Below are 14,295 nucleotides of genomic sequence, written 5' to 3' on the forward strand. Positions count from 1 at the left end.
CAGGAGTGGCCATACTTGAAGAGGCTTGAAATCAGATATTGAGAGAAGCTAGCATCAACTCATTGTTCAACCCATTGGAATTTTATAATTGAAATTAGCGTAATTTGATTAATATTTCAAAATATTTTTCTCGAATAAAAAACTTCCAATTCCTATCATGAACTTCTTTTGCGATATCTCAAAATTAACTTAATTTCTTCCTTTATTAGCCCCTCCCTATGGTAGAGCAAGGAATATAGCGATCATTGGAGGCTTGACCAGTGATTAATTGATTGTTTAACCACAAATTCACTATGTTTATTTATTTAACCAAAGTTTAGATTTGGAAATTTCCATTCACTAAATTTTAAACCAAAGTTTTAGAATTTCTCTCTTATTGCAAACCTGACGTACCCGATGCCATTTTGAGGAAGACATGTTATTTTGTCCAAAGTATTTTAAATGAATATTTGGGCAAATTTTTTATCCAAAGTGTTTTTTAAATGAAGTTTGGTCCAAATTTTTTTATCCAAAGTTTTTAAAGTTTGGACAAAGACAACGTCGCATAAACCTTTGTCCAAAATTTGAAATGGAAATTTTGGAGATTATACCTCTCGCAGCTGGTTGCGATCATTATTTACACCGACCACCATCTAAGCTTCAAGTGATACCAATTCTTAACCATCTCCCTCTGCCTTGGTTGCATTTTTCTCACGCCCCCAAGCTCTTCTCTTGATTCCTTCTTCCCCATACTAGAGACCAAAGCATGGTTCGATGAAATAGAATGTATTGTACCCCTCAGCTGGACTTTCATGTCAGAGAAAGAACATTAAAGTTTCTCTATTACGACTCAATTGCTTCTAATTTTCTAATTCCAATTCCATATGAGTTCAATTGCACAAATGTAAAGTAAGCATATATGCCTAGAAAGCCCATGTAACTCATCCCATTTTCAATTCAACCCTTAAGTATTTAATTTTATGGTTAGGGGAATTATAGTATTATAGATAGCAATAATATGATGATATATATTATATATAGAATAAGTTCACCTTACAGGTAAGGCCTAGTTCCATTTCATTCATTCCCCTATTTCTAGTCATACCAGGCAGCTAAGAGGAACAAAAAGACAAAGACATATCACCTATGGAATACTAAGTACTAAGACAATAATATAATCAACCTCTACAGTACTAAGTACGATAGAGGTCATATTTATTCCTCACTTTTAATGAATACTTTAATTTCAAATTCATATAAAATTATTAAAGGAATAAATATATGTTTTCAAATTTATAGTTATTCCTGACCCAAAATTTATAATTATTCGCCCCTTAATGCACACTTTCACTTCACATTATTTGAAATAAAAAAATTAATAATTTTTTTAATTAATTGTTGATCCAGTGGACTAATTTCATGCTCAAAATTCAAAGTGCTTGGATTTGATTGAAACTAGCACCAAAGTGAATATCTAGTCATTGTTAATCCAATGCAACTCGTTTCACTCAAATCTGATATTGGATGCTCTCAATATCGTGTGCTGATTGATTTGGGAAACAACTAAAAATTTTGAATGTGGGTTACAGGTACACCCAATTAATAGTCTGTACGTTGGTTATATGGCAAAGAGAGGAGATTTGATAATTGGGTTCTTCATATTGATGTGTATTGCAAGATACAAAGAATCAAAGATGATGAAACCAAGATTTGGATTTCTTCTCTTAGATTGGAAGGTATGGCACTAATTTGGTGGGCAGAAAAAACTCAAGAGGACATGAAGAAACATGGTAAGTTTTATCCTCTTGGAATGATTTTGTTGTTACAATAACAAGGAAATTTTATCCATTAGCATAGTTGCAGAAAGCTATTATGGATTGGAAAAACTTTAGGCATGCTAAGGGGAAAAATGTACAATCTTATACTCAAGAATTTAGAAAAAGTGCTTTGATTTTGGTTATAGATTTTTATTCACAAGATACTTTGCTCAAATACATTGGAGGATTTCATAGTTACTTGATACATACCATTCTCATGTTTAACCCTACAAAACTAGATGAAGTTTATGTACAGGAAATTCATTTAGAAGCAAGAGGGGAAAATGTTTCTGAAGAAACTAGTGAGAGTTCCTTTGACTATCGAGAAAATGGAAAGGTTAAGTTTAAAGGAAAAGGAAAGAGAATTATGCAGTTAAGAAAGAAGGAGAAAATATCACATGTAAACATTGTTCCAAAGAGGGCCATGATGAAGATCATTGTAGGAAACTTCATCTAGAGATGAGACCCAAAAAGTTCAAAAACAAGGAGAAAGAGAAGGCAGCTCCAACTACACAACATGATTTAGGTTCAATTTTTGGAGATGAAACAAAGATCACAGCCATGGGTTTGAAAGGTAAGGACATTTTAAGTACTAGTTCTTCAAATTGTCTCAATGAAACTCGAGGTAAAAAACAAGAATAAATCTTTTCCATATTAGATTCATTTCAAAACATACCACGATAGATACATTGTTTGATAGTGGCTCACAATCAAATCTTACCTCAGAAAGCATTGTCAAGAAGTTTAATTTAGAAACCATTCCTCATCCTAAACCTTATCCTCTAGGTTGGATATGTGACAATGCAAAATTGCATGTGACAAAAAGATGTAACCTTAAATTTGAAATCACTGCAAACTTTCTTGATGTAGTTCTGCTTGATATATGTGGTATTGTTTTTGGAAGTCCATATCTATATGATAGGAAAGATAGTTTTCATCTCCATGAGGAAAAATATCATTTGTTTAAGAATGGGATTCAGTACATTGTGAGAGAACATAGCAAGAAGTTGAATACATCTCTTGTAAATGCGCGGCAAATGTAGATGATTGTTAATGCTACTCAGAATTTTGCATTGTTAATGATCAAACATGAAGGTGTTGATGAATCTAAAACCTTTCAAGGATATGAATCAATTTTGAAATATGATCTCATTGGGGTTCCTAATTCATGTGATAAGATTTTTCAGGAGTCTAAAAAGCTTCCTCCGAAAAGAGGTAAACAAAATGAAGTGAATTTGCAGAAGGATGCATCATTGTTAAACATTGGAGTGAGCATGTCAGTGTTAAAGCATGCAAAGGTCAACAATAAAATGCAAAAGAAATTTGACAAAGAGGACATTGGTCCCAAAAAATCTTCTTATGGGTTTCATAATGTTTTGGCTTTGAAGAAGGATGGTGCATGGTGATGGAGATCACATTTGATATAGAGTCGAACCAAGCGCAAGGCTAGACATACTAAGCATAGTCATGACGACAGTGTTCAAGGTGAAGGGAACTTCAAATTGTTTAAGTTTCCATTGATTGAAAATTGAGGAGGGAATGTTCAGTTTCCTCAAAGGTAGTTTTATATTCTGCATATCTTGAAAAATTGTTGAAATATGTCATCATTGACAAAAAGTCAAGGACTCCAAAATCAGGGAAAGTGATGTACTTTCATGAAAATCTGAAAGAGACAAATTCAATCATAGTTCAGTGGATTAAGACTAGAAGGGTGAGGGATTTTTACCCTCACCTATTTGTTGACTGATAAAGACCTTGTGAAGTTCCAAAAGCTTCTAGTGGGGAGGAGTGATCTGGTGGATCGATTTAATGCTCAAAATTCAAAGTGCTCAGATTGGCTCAAAACCAGTGCCAACATGAATATCTTGTTGCCTTGAATCCAACGCAAGTTATTTCACTCAAAGAAGATATCGAATGATCCCAATATCATGTTCTAATCAATTTGGGAAACAACTAAAATTTTTGAATGTGGGTTGTAGGCACTATTGAATTTTCTAAGTCTATCTGTTAGAGATTTAATATGTATTCTACTGGTTTATTTCTTCTACTTGTAAATTATAAACAAGTTATTTAAAACATTTCAATACTAAAATAAACACAATACAGTCACAACGTCTATAGATCATCAGTTGAAAGAAAACAAACACACAAGTGACACCATTATTTTTGGACAAATGTCCCTAGAAAAAACCCAATGTGGGAAAACCGGTGCAGCTATTCTAAGGGTTTATTATTATGTAGTATTTCCTTGAGTACAATTGGGTGCCTAACCATCTTACCCGATAGAGAAAAATACATGGCAGCAATACCTCTATATTCGAAAACAGGTATTCAGAAAACCTGTCCCATGAAACCCTCTCTAGCAACTCTGAAGCTCAGCGCTGGCCCTTCTGGCCTTTGCGTCAGCCTTCTACTAACCTGCGTCAGCCCTAGGACCATCTGTGTCATCCATCCGAGGCACTATGTAGCCTCTGGGGCCCTCTGCGTGGATGATGGAGTCCCTTTAGACGCTGGGTTGTCTTTACTGGGCTCTGCGTGGCTTGAACTGGTTGTTTCTCTCACTCTCCCTTCTTCTGCACTGGTCTCTCAGTACTATGTCTGCCTCTCTGTCTAGTACTCCTTGCCCCTTGTTGTTGATCACTAATTCACTTTTTCTTAGTAACCCCACTCTAGCAAATGAATGATCACTCTGGTGTATCTTCCAACTAACCCTCAAGCCTCTTCTTATACTTTTCTTGTTGGTCCTTCAACGGTCGAGATTAAATCTCTAATCAATGGCTAAGATTAGATTTGGCCTGATCCATGACTTTTGGAACCTTCTAACCCAGTTTTATATTAATACCCATTAATATTTTATTTTTCCTAATTTTAGACTTAGGAACTCCATTAAAAATATTAATTATTTTAATATCTCCCATATCGGGTACAATCTGTCCAAACCATTTCTAGGTCTTGGAGATCTCATGTGCTTTATCCTCTCCACCAATTTTCATGGCTAGAGCACATCCGATGCTACCCCAAATCAACACTCCCTCTTAGCGAGGATTGTGCTCTAGTAATACTCCACATTGAGCATCACCTTGATTATCCAGCACCGGTCCCTATGCTGATGCTAGGCCTTCCTGCCCAACATCCTCTACAATTTTGCATCCTTTACTGTTGCCCATGGCTCTACGACTGCCACTACTACATCCATATAGTATCTCCCTCTGCATCCATGTTGTTTTTGGTCCATACTCCCAACACTGCATTTGCACTGCATCCCCCTCTCAACATGTTGCATCGTTCTACTACATACTTCTACCGCACTACAAATTAGTTACTGAGAAGTAAGTAACTGATCCACCCAACTTCTAACATCCCTGTCAAGCTAGAAACACTCTTGATGTTGAATCTCCCTCTACCGCTAAAAAGTGATCCCTCTACTGACCTCTGTGCTGTTGCAACACCTCCCTGCATCTCACACCATTTCACACCTCTCTCTACCATCCTCCTATGGTGCAACACTCTTATGCCTCTCATACTATTGCAACCTGCTAGCCTCGTGCTGCCCGGTGACTCCTACACTATATCACTCTCCATTGCTTCATTTGCATCTATTTCTACCAAAATCTGCCAATCGTGCTACTCCTCACTTCGGGGCTCCCATAGCCAGGTATAATCCAAGAGTTTGGTACCTCAAGGATCCTGCCCCTCATCACCTATAGTCATCCTGACTACATCTGGATGTCTCCCCACTTCTTCTTGCGTTGTGCATGAGCACTCATGGCATAATTTTCATCCTCCTCATCTTCTTTCTCCGCCCTCACTGGCATTCCCTTTGACTCAAAAGCCTCTCCCTTATCCTTCTTCCTCGAACACTGGTTCTCATAGTTACCCAGTTCCCCACAATGGAAGCACTTGACCTTCGAGAGGTCCTTATTCTTCCTCTTCTCCTACTTTCACGTTGATGCTAGAGTGCATCCTCTTCCTCTTCCTTCGTGATCCTGACCCCTTTGTTGCTACTTCCCATTTTGGTCAAACATCTGATCTCTTCTTGAAGATGAGTCACCCACAGTTTTTTCCAATCTCAAAGACTCACCCTGCCCACTATGCTCTAGAAAAATGTCTCACACTCCTCGGAGACTGTGTTAAGTGCGGTATTCACCATCAAGTCCTAATCTAGCATGGCCCCTATGGAAGTCAATTGGTCACGGATCTCCTTCACCTGACTGAGGAGGACATATATCTACTCTCCCTTCTGCATCTGGTATGACCTTAGTTGATTCTCAAGGATCATATTCCTCTACACGAAAGTATGCTAGTACAATGTCTTTAAAGTGTCCCACACCTCCTTTGTCGTTTCCTTCTCAGAAATATGTGGAACCACATGATCCTTGACCCCATCAAGTATGATGCACTTTGCCTTAGCCATTTCCTCCTCATACCTTTCATTAGCTATCAAGTCAACTGGGATAGCCATTACTCTCAAGGCAAATCCCTTGATATGATGTCTATCTAGAATGGATAAGATCCTGGCCTTCTAGACCACAAAGTTGGATGCTCCATCCAGCCTATCCTGATCTTTCAACCCATTCATGGCCATCTATCTTCTCTTCTCTATCGACTCCTACAAGTCTCTCTACTTCTCGTCTAGAAGTTCTTGGTTCGACTCCTCTAAGTCTCTCTACTTCTCGCCTGGAAGTTCTCGGTTCGAATCCTGTTGAGTCTCTCTACTTCCTGTCTAGAAGTTCTCGGTTTGACTCCTCTGAGTCTCTCTACTTCCCATCTGGAAGTTCTCTTCTAGACTCCCTCTGAGTCCTGATTTCCCTCCTAGAAATCCTTCCACCAACCATCAAGTTTCCCCTCTCCAATCATCTATGCAACTACAACACTGATTTGAATTCCTTGGCTAGAAATCCACCTTGGCAACAACTTCCTCTACCTTGGACTTTTCGTGTTAGGTATTATTCTGACCACAGTACCCCACCAGCTTCCCTCCCGCAAACTACCCGCAGCTTCCTTGGCCCCAGCAACTGAAGGACTGAGCCTCTAGGCTCTACGCAATCCTAGCTACAGCAGAAATAGTCCCTCAGCCATTGTGTCAACCCTCCTGGTCTCTGTGTGACTCTTTGTGAGCCTCCCTCTGCCCTCCTTAGCTTCTGCATTGGCCTCTCTCTGGCCCAGACTAATTACATAGTCCCTCTGCGTCAACCCTTCCTCTGTTGCTTCTGCAAGGATCAACTACTATCACTCGAGACAACTGATTCTACTGCAAATGCTTTGCTTAGCTGATACCTTCAGCTCTCTTATGATCTGCAACCATGCTCTAATACCATGTTGAATTTTCTAAGTCTATCAATTAGAATAAATTTTGAACAAGTTATTTAAAACATTTAAATACCGAAATAAACACAATACAGTCACAACATCTACATATCATCAGTTGAAAGAAAACAAACACACAAGTGACACCGTTATTTTTGGACAAATGTCCCCAGAAAAACCCAATGCGGGAAAACCAGTGCAACTATTCTGAGGGTTTATTATTATGCAGTATTTCTTTGTGTAAAAATGGGTGCCTAACGGGATCACCCAAAAGAGAAAAATACACGGTAAAAATACCTCTATATTTGGAAACAGGTATTTAGAAAACATGTCCCACAAAACCCTCTCAAGCAACTCTGAAGCTCAGCACTAGCCCTTATGAGTATTTTGGTTGGCTTAAAAGTTTGTTATGAGGCTAAACTGCCTCCATGAGATTCAAACTTGTGACCTCTATCGAACAACAACAAGCCCACACCATTTCACTACATATTGTTCCCTGACTATAGAGGTAACGAAATTTTATTTGAAGTTAATGTGATGCACCATTAGAGGAAGGGGTTCAGGCTACACCCCATCACCTAGCCACCCCAGTACCACGAGACTACAAGTAGGGGGCCAAGGGGCCAGGCCTTAGCATGTCCCATAGCCACAGCCCGTGACCTAACCCAACGGAGTCTAGCTGCAAAGAACCAGGCATGTAAAAGTTAGGGGGGCCAACCCCAAGGCACATGGTGTCATATAACCATGGGCATGGTGGAAGGAGAGGGGCTAGCCCCAGGTCGTATGACCCTCCCATGTAACCACAAGTGCAAAGAAACAGTGGGAGCCAGCCCCTAGGAGGTCAGCCCATGGTCACAAAAGACCCATAAAATGAGGAGTGTAAGCCCAGCTTGGTGCTAGATAGCAACCCAAGAATATTGCCCCCTATGTGGTCTTATGGTCGTTACATGACCACAAAATTCGAAACTGGGGGCTTAATGGTGGAGTTAACTGTCCTATAGTTTTTCTCGCCATGCGGGAATGTAGGCTAGGTTTGTGCGTTGGTTCCACATTTGGCGCACTCAAGCCAGGTTTAGGCTGAATTGGAGGATGATTAGTGGAAGAATTTGGGAAAAACTGGAAACAGTGATAACTTACTCAATTTTTTTCCAAATGAGGTGTAGAAAGAACCAAAATGGGGGTTTTAAATAGTGTTGGATTCATTGGAGACATCTATTATGTTGTTTAAGCATTTTAAAGCATGTAAACACACTTCTTATCATTTTAATGAAATAGGCCTTGCATTGGAAGCTAGACGAGGAGATGTAGCCTAGGAGAGGGGTGAACTCCTTTATCATGCTTTGTGTTATGCGTTTCAGATATGTTTATTTTTCCTCTGTTTGGATGTAAAATTTGGTTAAAATTTACTTGTTTATGTGTTTAGTAAATTGTTCCTCCACCCAAAACACTTATAATTTTAACTTGAAAATTATTAAAAATCTTCAAGTTTACACATACAGATCAATTGTATACATTTTCAAGTTTGTAGATTTTTTTAAAGCTGATTTTCTATTATGTCAAGAAAATATAGAGAATTCAAGCTTTATCTATTAGTGCTCTATTATTAAACCAAAACATTGACAAAACAATATGTAGTTTGTTTCAAAATAGACTTTAAATCTGAACTGAAGAGTCATAGACTAACAAAGTTGCATGCAATATAAAATAGAAAAGAGATTGAGCCTATGCAAGTTTATATTGTGCCTGAGAAGTAGGTTTTGCTAATCAAAATTCCCATGCATAGCTATTGTAAGAAACTAGTAGAACTAAGAAAATAAAACCATAAAAAATAAGGAGAATTTGTAGTGTCGACCTCAATTAGGTTGAGGTTCTCCTCGCTACAACCACTTGGACTAGGGCCATGAGGATTTTTTTCTTCAATATTCTTGATACAAATCCTCATCTCCTTTTGGTTCATCATTTATTTGTCATACCGGGTCATGATGACCTTCCCCAACAACATTTTCATCTTCCAATAGAGCTCAAAAATACGGAGGTATTGGCTTTGTCTTCCTTGGGTGTGCCCCAAGTTTGGGACCTAGTATGAGATATCAACCATGAACTGTGAATTAGGTGTGCTTGCACAATACACTACCATAGTCACCTCTATCTCCTTTATATCTTCACAAACTATGTCAGCAATGTGTTATGCATAAACCTGAGTGAAGGATTTGGCCCATAAATGATTGTACCCCCCCCCTACTCCCCTTAGCTATCATCACCACAATGAACATGAGCCCTTTTTTGAACCATGTTGGATTTCATAGAAAATCAAGACAAGAGACCAATAAATGCAATCTTACAAACATGAAAGAATACATAGAAGAGGTTTTTGAGATGAATTCTCTTCCTCACTCGCTGGGAGTCAAGGAAAAGAGAGCCCATGATACAAACTGAGAAATAGCAACAAGAAAGTGGAAAAAATCTATATGGAGGAAGGAAACCACAAACTCTTCATGATCCAAAATAGAAATAACAACCACTTTTGTTCCCACTTGTTTCACAGTTTCACAAGCCTATATTTTCCTTGCATAATCCACCATTGTTCTTTGACTACTGAATGCACTATTCACCTATATTATTCTTGTCCATTAGGACAACTCATATATATTTTTAATATTTTACCAAATCTTATGTGTGGATAGATCTTTTCCTTAACCATACATTTTTGGGAATTCATATAATGCATGCACTCAATTGAAATTATTTTAGAAGCAATATAAATGCAACCTAAAGGAATTCTTACCCATCTCCTTCAACATAAACAAAGGTTGTAGTTGGTTGATTTCCATATTTACACTACTATGCCATTACTATGCATATTGAATTGATGGTGTGTCAAGGGTATTTTGATGGTTGGAGGCACTTCCTTGCTTCAACTACCACTTCAAATAGGTGGAATTTTAATATCATATTCTTGAGAGGAACCTGCACCTTTCACCACTTCATCACATATCATCCTTTAGTCAAATAATTAAAACATATGCCACATTATTTTCAAAATCAGGAACCAATTCCTTTTTACTCATTTACTTATTTTCAATATCCTTTAGGAATCAACAATTAATCCAGCATTCTTAGGCTTATGTAATTTTTATATTTAAACTTTTTTATCATTAGCAAGGAAGAGGGTCAAGAACTTTCCCTTTATAATTCATTTACAAAAATCAAAATTCATTGAAACTCTCCTCTAATTCTCTTGAGAAGCTATTGTTAATTGGGCTAGTCATTTCCTCATGTATTCAACCCATCCTTTTAGTTGTTATCTCCATCATCCTATAGCCCTATTTCCTCAATCAAAATTTTATAGTAGTCCATTAACATGTGACCATTTCATCATGCCATTTTCCTAGCCACTACATCCAACAACTCTTGCATTGTTGTTGACTATTATTAGGTGCTAATTAATCAATTGGGGTATCTCGGGGGGAGGGGGGATGATCATGTATTCTCTTGATCAGTACTTATTATCCATAGCCTTGTCTTCCTAAGACTTTATGCAACATCCTTGTTAGTTTTTATAACCACATTATCATCTTATTCTTGGTTATATGTTTATCATTAACCATTTTTAGAAACCATAAGCATCTTAAGGTAGAAAACTACTCTAAGCTCATAATACCATTGCATGCATTCTCAATCATTATTTACATGCACCGCGAATATCTATATGCATTTAACACTTCATTATGTTCAAACCTATCACTACATATGTGATTTAGCCATTTAGTCTATTGCAATTTCTTCATGCCAATGCTCTTATTTATTAGTGTATTATCTCCCTTTCAAAACTTGAGGAAAATTCATTCAAACAGCAAGTGATAAGTTGTGTGGTTCTTCCTCATTATTATGATTGTATCAATTGTCCATGTTCTTTTTAAATTATGATTTTGTGAATTGTTCAAGGAAACTAGTCAGCGCCTTGAATGTGTCCCTTCTTAGACTTGGCCATCATCATTCCATGAGATTTCTTAATTTGTTTCATCTTCAATATTTTTGCTTCAATCTCTTAATAGAGATATGCTACACAAGTCAGAAATCGTGTGATTTATTTTGCTAGAAGTATTAGGTTTATGTAGTCATTATGTTGTATCCAATAATCATAGTTCCTTGTTGTACAACCCTGTTGTTGTACTCCTTTCTCTCGAAGCTTTTCTATATGATTTACCTCTAATCCATTACTTTGGAAATTATTCTCATAATATATTCATCTATGTGGTTCTTCTCTTTCCCTCTAAGTGTAGTGTTTGAACTATAGCTCAGACTCATTTATCTCGAGGGTTAAACCATTTCCTTAATGCCACTCTATAACACAATTCACCCAGTCATGCCTAATTAAGGATATAGATTATCCTAACATAACCACCAAGGTTAAATTATGGATATGATGTTATCAACTTTTTCCTTCCTTCAACATCCTCAAATATTATTTCTAAGTTCACCATCATCTTCTGCTCACTGAGATCTTTCCAATGATATAAATTTTATCTCATTTTGAACTCCAAGCACAAAGTTGTGCCCACTATAATATTTGTGTTCGTTGTGCCATGTCAACATATGTACAAAGCCACATGGAATACATGTGATAGGCCCTACCCACGTGTCACCGTTTCATATATCCATGTTTGTAACCACATTGGGTAGTTGATCCCATTGTAGTCACATTGGCTCCCTGGCCCCCCAATAAAACATTAGTGGGTAACTAATCCTTTACATTCCACCTGACCCAACACCAAGCAGTCAATTGATGAAACCTAAAAATTTTGTCACCCATCTTTTCTATTTACCAATCCTTCAGGCCATTGGGACTCAATGATTTCATTTCTATGGCCCAACACCCCAAAACCCATTTTAATGATGGCACGTCAATTGAAAGAAATGACACTTTCTTGTTCTTTATCACATTTTTTTTACTACACCCCAAAGCCACACATCAAAATCTAATATTTGAAATAACCAACACCTAACAACCTTATTTGATGACATATTATCATTTGTTAGAAATCAAACTTCCCCATCATTTTTCATTTCGTATACCAAGCCATTGGTCTCCCTGGCACCGATATGTACCACATTGTATCACTTAGGGTTCAATTCTTCATATGATAGTTGACATCCAATGCCCCAATAGGTCAATTCCTAGGTCATCAGGCCACCAATCCCCCACGAAAAGCTACAATTACTAACTCAAAATACCTGCTACTGTGACATCCCAACATCTAGTTTACCTAATATCTCGAGCACCACCTAGTGACCACCTTAACACCATGTTAGTACTACATTCCATATCACTTATACTTTGGATGCCCCCTAGCTACCACCATAGCACTGGTAGGAACTCTAGTCCCTATCATTCTACAATGCCCTCATGCCATGTTGGATAGACTCATCAGCACCATGTCAACATACCTTACCTTGAACCATGTCATCATGGCATGTAAACATGCCACATGAGCTCCACATCAACATGCCATGTCAACAATAACTCTATGCACCATGTCTAACGTTGGTCCACAATCCATGTTTTCATGTAATGAGGATGATGTATGGCCCCATTGAAACCACTTTGTACACCACATGTCTCCATCCTATGGGTACACAAATACCATTTTAATCCACTGGAAGGTGTATCAGCCCCCAAATTCACTAATAAATATACACTTGTTAGCTCACCTACTTTCATTTCCACCCAACTCAAAAATGGCTCATCAGTTGACACAACCTGGTTTTCCGTCAATGACCACCTTATTTACCAAGCTATGGGTCCTTCGCCACCAAGACACACAACATTCCTCCAACAAGTTTGGCCTGATTTACCTATAAACTGACATGTTGATATGTTAATATCTCGTATCTGATCACTTGGCACTCGATATGTCGATATAGTAAATATCCAATAGTTGATAAATGACTAATGGGTTATCTATTGATGGAGTCTACATTCCCATTTACTAATAGAATTATTTTGTTATGTTAGCTTCAGGGGATTTCCTCTAACAATGGCCTGGGGAATTTTTTGACATCTTACTATTGAATGATGGGGAAAATCCATGTTAATCAATGAATATTTGTAGAGGTCCATTAGTTTTAGCATTTTTCATTTCCACTAATAAGTTGTCTCTCATTATTGACAACTTGATACCCAATATGCCCATTTATGGGTAGTTATTGGTCATGACTCTTGTTTCATTCATGTGAATAAGGGCTAAGATCAATATCTCTAATCCCAAAATTTTCAAAATTTCATTGGCTTCCAACTTCTCACCCGAATTAACATTTGAATATCTAACATTCCATAGTTGATACTCCACAGTTCTAAGAACATGATTTCCTCTAACAATGACAAGCAATATCAAGTCAAGGGTTTTGGTTGGTGAATGCGTGTAGCACTACCTGATACCCCAACACCTGATAACCCATCCTCCATAGATTAGGCTCCTTTAGCTAAGCTCTAGATCATAGCCCTTATGTCATCCACGTGAAAAGGGCTGAGGATAAATACTTCCAATCCAAAAATTTATGAGGATTCAAAAGAAATGGAGAGTGGGGTAGGGGTTAATCCTTGAATTTCTATTTACCTCAAATCCAAATGGGTTAATCCCTTAATTTCTCCTAGGAAAGCATGCATGCACAAGGGAATCTTAACCTATGCCGAGAGTTAAAAACTATACTTTGACAAGGAAATGGGTTTCTTAGAAGACTTCTACACTATAAAATCTCTACCAACCATGAAAGCATGCAAACATTTCATCCTCACTAGTAACAAATAGTCAAATTCTCTAGGAATACCATAGAGGCCATTGTTCACGATTGACCTCATTTGAGGCTCGTCGATATTTTTGTCCAAACCAATAAAACCTTGAAATTGATTAACAATCCAAATAGGTTTGCATCATAGTTTCTAAATCATCCAGTGCTCTTATTAAAGGCCAAACACATTCATTTAAATGCCATCTTATTCTCTTTAATAGATTTCTAACAAGCTCAAGATTTCATCAATGAACTCAATAACGCTCTCGAGCAAATATGTGAAGATGTCATTCATTCGGGTCTTTATCATGCATTCCAACCTATTGTTCTTGCATCTAGGTCCAAATCATTAGCAAGGCCCTCTAATATCTACAATAATCACTGGACTTCTCTATTTTGTCTA

This window comes from Pinus tabuliformis, chromosome 4_1 (genome assembly GCF_031772625.1).
Source record: "Pinus tabuliformis cultivar Carrire ecotype Pingquan chromosome 4_1, CPIR1, whole genome shotgun sequence".
Taxonomy (NCBI): domain Eukaryota; kingdom Viridiplantae; phylum Streptophyta; class Pinopsida; order Pinales; family Pinaceae; genus Pinus; species Pinus tabuliformis.